Source organism: Artemia franciscana, unplaced genomic scaffold (assembly GCF_032884065.1).
Source record: "Artemia franciscana unplaced genomic scaffold, ASM3288406v1 Scaffold_811, whole genome shotgun sequence".
NCBI classification, from domain to species: Eukaryota; Metazoa; Arthropoda; class Branchiopoda; order Anostraca; family Artemiidae; genus Artemia; species Artemia franciscana.
The window spans coordinates 78034-85374 of record NW_027068117.1 but is presented as its reverse complement, the minus strand read 5'-3'; positions in this window follow the sequence as shown (position 1 = coordinate 85374).

Genomic DNA, 7341 nt, shown 5'->3' with positions numbered 1-7341 from the left:
AAAACTGATTCTGGCATCAATTCGATCAAAAAATGATATAGCGTTGGCAATTGCGTCGTCCGGAATAGCCGCAACATTGCTGCCTGGTGGAAGAACTGCTCATTCCGCTTTGAAATTGCCTCTGAATTTGCATTCTACAGAAACTCCCACGTGCAATATTTCCAAATCATCTGGGATGGGTAAAGTATTGCAGCAATGCAAACTTATTATTTGGGATGAGTGCACAATGGCACACAAAAAATCGCTCGAGGCTCTGGATCAATGCTTGAAAGATTTGAGAGGGAAGTCGAAACCCTTTGGCAGCACATTAATATTGCTTGCGGGAAATTTCAGGCAAACATTACCTATAATACCTAGATCAACTCCTGCAGACGAAATGAATGCTTGCCTGAAAAATTCTAATTTATGGGCACACGTAAAAATATTAAAATTAACTACAAATATGCGTGTCCGATTGCAAAACGATGACTCTGGTCAAACATTTTCAGATCAATTGCTGGCAATGGGAAACGGAAAGCTCCCAGTAGTGGGAAAGCCAAGAATGTTGTATATTCGCAATTTTTACGTAGTTTGAAACACATATATAAATCTATCTATATTCACAGGTGGGACACAGGGACACAACTACAATGGCGCGTAACTAATATGGCGCGTAATGACTTACGCGTGTGGGGGGGCTTGGGGGCACGAAGCGCCCCCACCAACTAGGTGTTGGGGTGGCGCGAAGCGCCACCCCAACAGCTAGTATATATATGTTTTAACTAGGTAAAACTAGCGAATATACAACATTCTTCGATGTCCCATTGTCTGTGCACATAAATAGATTGTCAGGTTTACCGACTCTTGAACATGCAACATAAAATTGTCCATGGGAAAAACAATCCGTATTCAGATTTATACCTGATTATTCTAATGATTGCCCTTGAGCTTTGTTGATGGTGATTGCTAATCGAACATTCTCTGTGTCCCCGTCGTCATTTATATATCCCCCTGTGCCCCCGGCATCCCCCTTGTAGTTGTGTCCCTGTGTCCCGGTCGTCATTTATATTCCCAGTATCCCGGTCGTCATTTGTCCCCCAGGGTCCCAGTCTGTAATTTCTCTTTGAGCGTCCCAGTCGTCATTTATATTCCCTGTGGCCCGGTGTCCCGGTCGTCATTTTTGTCCCGGTGTCCCGATCTGTAATTTCTCTTTGAGCGTCCCAGTCGTCATTTATATTCCCTGTGGCCCGGTGTCCCGGTCGTCATTTGTGTCCCGGTGTCCCGATCTGTAATTTATCTTTGAGTGTCCCGGTCGTCATTTATATTCCCTGTGTCCGGGTTTTTAGTTTTCTTTTTCATCTTTTATTTTCAGTTTTTTTTTCCTTGTTTTAGTTTTTTTTCTTTTTCAGTTTTTGGTTTTTTTAGTTTTTTTTTATTAGTTTTTGTTTTTTTTTTTCTTTTTAGTTTTTTGTAGTTTTTACCTTTTTTTAGTTTTTTTTTAGTTTTTTTTTCTTTTTTTGTTTTTAGTTTTACCCTTTTTTAAGTTTTTTTTTTAGTTTTTTAGCTTTTTTAGTTTTTTAGTATTTTTTTTTTTTAGTTTTTTTGTAGTTTTTACCTTTTTTAGTTTTTTTTCTTCTTTTGTATTAATGCTAAAGCCAAGGTTCGAACCTGGAACCTCTCGGACCTATATCTTATATATATATAAATAAGTTTTCTGTGTGTGTGTGTATCGAGTGACTTCATGTTTGTGTGTTGACTGACGTCATGTTTGTCGACTGACGTCATTATAAGGATTGAGCTGTATGCGTCATGAAGTTGTTCGTCGACTGACGTCATGTTTGTCAACTGATGAAATTATATACCGGGACACAAATGACGACCAGGACACAGGGAATATAAATGACGACCGGGAACCTCATAGAGTAATTATAGACTGGGACACCCGGACACAAATCACGACCGGGACACAGGGAATATAAATGACGACCGGGACACAGGGACACAACTACAACAGGGACGCCGGGGGCACAGGCAGGATATATAAATGACGACCGGTACACAGGGATTGTTCGAATAGAAATTACAGACCGGGACACCGGGACACAAATGACGACCGGGACACCGGGACACAGGGAATATAAATGACGACCGGGACACTCAAAGAGAAATTACAAACTGGGATACCGGGACACAAATGACGACCGGGACACAGGCTAATATAAATAACGACCGGGACATAGGGACACATCATTAGAATAATGAGATAAAGATCTGAATACGGATTGTTTTTCCCATGGACAATTATATGTTGCATGTTCAAGAGTCGGTAAACCTGACAATCCATTTATATGCACAGACAATGGGACAGCGAAGAATGTTGTATATTCGCATGTTTTACGTAGTTAAAAACATATATATATATATATATATATATATATATATATATATATATATATATATATATATATATATATATATATATATCTATTCACAGGTGGGACACAGGGACACAACTACAATGGCTCGTAACTAATATGGCAAGTAACGACTTATGTGCGCGGGGGGGTGGCTCGGGGGGTGCGAAGCGCCCCACCAACTAGGTGTTGGGGTGGCGCGAAGCGCCACCCCAACATCTAGTATATATATATTTTTAACTACGTAAAACTTGTAAATATACAACATTCTTTGCTGCCCCATTGTCTGTGCATATAAATAGATTGTCTGGTTTACTGACTCTTGAACATGCAACATAAAATTGTCCATGGGAAAAACAATCCATATTCAGATTTATACCTGATTATTCTAATGATTGCCCTTGAGCTTTGTTGATGGTGATTTCTAATCGAACATTCCCTGTGTCCCCGTCGTCATTTATATATCCCTCTGTTCCCCTTGCATCCCCCTTGTAGTTGTGTCCCTGTGTCCTGGTCGTCATTTATATTCCCAGTATCCCGGTCGTCATTTGTGTCCCAGTGTCCCAGTCTGTAATTTATCTTTGAGCGTCCAAGTCGTCATTTATATTCCCTGTGTCCCGGTCGTCATTTGTGTCCCGGTGTCCCAGTCTGTAATTTATCTTTGAGCGTCCCGGTCGTCATTTATATCTCCCGGTCGTTATTTGTGTCCCAGTTTTCCAGTCTGTAATTTCTCTTTGAGTGTCCCGGTCGTCATTTATATTCCCTGTTTTTAGTGTCCCGGTTTTTAGTTTTCTTTTTCTCCTTTATTTTTCAGGTTTTTTCCTGTTTTTAGTATTTTTTCTTTTTCTGTTTTTAGTTTTTTTTATTAGTTTTTGTTTTTTTTTTCTTTTTAGTTTTTTTTTGTAGTTTTTACCTTTTTTTTAGTTTTTTTTAGTTTTTTCTTTTTTAGTCTAGTTTTTTACCTTTTTTTATTTTTTTTTATTTTTTTTATTTCTTTTAGTATTTTCTTTTTACTTTTTTGGTAGTTTTTACCTTTTTTTAGTTTTTTTCTTCTTTTGTATTAACGCTATAGCCAAGGTTCAAACCTGGAATCTGGAACATAACACTTTACCAACTCAGCTACTTCGGCTTGAATACATTAATTCTAGTTCAAACGTATAAATTCGTCATGAAAAATCAAGCTCATTTGAGGACTTTCTATTTTTCACTACTTTCAAAAAAGCGCAGAATTTGGTAGCCTATTATCTATTTGTAATGCGTCCTAATTATCTTTAGTGTCTCACTCTCATGGACTTATACACAGGGATTAAATCACATTTAGTAGGATTTAAAAATTTACAGATAATCAGGGATTTCTTTTTCCGTGGTGATGCACGACAACTGATGTATCAGACGAGACATCCAAGTATATGATACCGAGTGATATTTATTTAAGTATTTTCACTTATTTCTAAAATACTCCCTTTGATAAAAAACAGAAAAAAAACTCCGAGATACCGAGTGATAGAAGATTTCTTTACACAGGATATAGTGTCAAGAAATGAGGAGTTCCAATTCAAATAGTGACAGCAAAACCAACATATACGCCTAGCCTGATTATGTAACCAAGATAAAGAAGCAAATTAAAACGATAGCAATAACTCATAATTAAAAACAGGACTCAAATTAAATGAACATTCATACACTTACTCAAAGCGTTATCCTGATCTCCCTTGAAGTTATGATGCTAAGATTCTTTCAACTTAATTTCCACTTTTCTTCGTTATTTCTATCGTTTTTATTCTTTGGAACAGGACGGCCATTGGTTATATAACCTGAACATTCATGTAGCCTATATTAGTCTGCTTTCACAGTCTTTGTTTAAAAAACACCTCTTGTTTCAGAATTGATTGGCTCTTGCAAAAAGGCAGGGTGGTATTCGTAATCAATTTTTTAACACAACATTCTGCAAGCAATACAAGACAATCAGTTGGACAAAAGTGACAGATTCTCTTATAAAGAAAAAAAAATAAAGAAAAAATAAAGTACATAGGATATCAAATAATTTGAATTAAAAATATGTGAAATATTTAAAACAGATACGGATTTATTCAGCAAACAAAACAAAAAAATTTATCTCATGCACTTTTATATGCTCACACGAACACTACGAAAAACAAATGCTCAATAATGTGGAATAAATGGAAATGGAATAAGGGCACATAAAACTAGCGAATTGCAATTGCATTATTCTCTTAAAAAGAGAAGTTTTGAAGTCAAATGAACCAAAATCTTTTCGTTTTAAGTCCTGTAAACATTACGGTAAAGTTTCACAAGAACGAAATATGTGTGTGTAACACATGTCACAGCATGCATACTCGTAGATTTAAGGCTCAAAAGCTGGGGAGACTAGCTGAATTCATCAAAGAGGGAAGTAAAATATGCTAAAAAAGTACATTTTTAGCCCAGAGTTCTTCCTGGGGTGAGGGTAATGCCTGTTTTTAAAGAATTGGGGAGATCCCCCTTTCACCAAGCGACTTTTTCTCTGCGTGCATGTATCAGACGATGCTTTTTTGGACCTGTACCCATTAAAAAAAGGAGAAAACGATCTCTAAATATATGCAAAACTACTTCGCCACTTCATATAATTTTTCTGTTTCAAATGAAAGCTGATGGCTGTGGAATGGAGATATAACATTGTAATGGTTTGACCAAACTAACTTATTAAACAAAACAAACACAGCTTAACTCGGGTATTTTAAGCGACTAAAATCGCTAAAATAATAAATGAAAGAAGAAAACAGCTCGACAAAGGAGATATATAATAATATACACTAAACTAGAGTGCCATCTCCTTAAAACGAATCAAAAATTTCCGGCTCAATTCCAACATTTCGGATATTGATATTGGGCTTTTTATCTATTGGACGCAATAGGTCAAGGATTATTTTCTTTCAAGACGTGCTAAATATTTTTTTTGCCCATCCAAAATCTCTTTTTCATACTTCTCACGCAATAGATAAGATTTTGGTTTTAGTTGGGTTCCCATTTCACATATTGACATATTTTCCGGCTCAATTCCACCATATTACTATATTAGTCATCTCTACAAATAAATCAGTATAAAACATTAAGAATTAACATACTTTGTTCGATTGATTATACTGCAATCTGCTGAATGAGAACACAGCTAAGTGTAGTTCTGCGTCATTATTTTTCCATTTTTCAACGAAAAGGTAAAGAAAAGTTAAAGAATACGGAATTAGACTTTACAGTCCCTACTGGCGGGACTGATCTCTGCTTCTTGGCCCTTCAGCCAGGAAGTGTAACGGGGGGGGGGGGGCAACCATCCTGTGCTCTCGCTCACCATTCCTGTTTACCTTCCCCAGAATTCTCCAGGTACCCGTTTTAAGCTGGGTTGACACTGGCTGAGCTTACTGAGTCACGCCACTGAACCCCGTCCCGAACTAAATAATTGGGTATACTAGGATTCGAACCCTTGCCCTCTCAGACAAAGGATCCTGAATCCAGCTCACTAATCCACTCGGACAGGACGACTCATGAAGACATCTACTAGAATTCTTCACGGAAAGACATCTACTAAACTTTGCCTTTTTTTTCTCTAGCACAAATAAACTCAGAACAGCTTTTGTTGAAGAAAAGAAGACATGTTGGTTTTTAAACAGTTATTTGATTTTCCTAAATTTCTGGGAGGACATAATTAGAGACAATGGACCTTTTTGGCCTGAACCTCGACTCAGTTTGATGAGCCCGTCCATCATAATTCATTCTTTGATTATTTAGCACCTAGAAAAAAAGTAGACTATCACTATACAAATAAGAAAGAAGAAGAAGAAAAAACAATAATTTGAACTGAATAAACAATATCTGACATTATTCACAAATTATTCCTCCTTTCTTTCTATTCATAATTTAACTAAGAGGCTTTTTGGCTTGATTATACCTTTACTACAGCAAGGTTGTACTTGTAAATAGCATTAATCACTTTAATGTATTTACATGTTATCCAATACACGAATAGGACCAATGTTAAAGCTCTTCTCTCAGCTGAATCGAACGCTTGCTCATAATCTATAAAATTGAGAATTAAAGGTGTTTGATAACTAAGCCACTTCTCAATTATTCACCGATGAGTGAAAATTTGATCGACACGTCCGCAATCCTTCCTAAAACCGCACTGTTCTTCTCTTTAAACTTTATCTACGACATGTCTAAGTTTAAAGAATAAAATCCTACAAGTAATTTACAACTTATAGAAACTAGGCTAATGCCTCTATAATTATCACACTCACTCCTATCATCTTTCTGATACAGGGGTATATTTAGGGTTTTCTTAAAATCGCTAAGTACTTCACTTTTTTTCAAAAATCACATTCATAATCTTCAGTAACTTGTTTCTAACCTCATTAGGTGATATATCTTTGGAAATATTATTTCAATTATTATATCGATTTTCTTCTTCATAGAAATTAGGGTGTTCCTTTAATAGAATCTCGATACAATTTTTCTTTCTTTTTCCCTCTAGGCTAATGAATAAAACATAGATTTTCATTTTTTTGGTGTTTTCTCTTTTCGAATTCTCAGTGCCTATGTGTCTTTGTTCCGCCACACGATCCTGGCTTCTGTAGCATTATGCCCTGGTTCCCCTGGTTCCCCCTGTGCTTGTACATATTGAGCAGATAACTAAAAATCAGGGGTCTCAGGCTTTTCTTCGAAATCACCATAAATTTCTTTTCGCAATAAACTTTTACTTTTAAGACGAACCGAAATAAAAATTACGATTCCTAAATCAGTGTCAGATGGCAATTTTTTCTAACAACTTAGTTTTATTCTAAACACGTCTTTTAACTTTCCATTGCTATGGATTGCGATTCGCTCTTTACTAGGTTGCAGTTACACCTGCAACCATGATGTCCAGGAGCAGGAAATAGTGGCGGCAATTCACGAA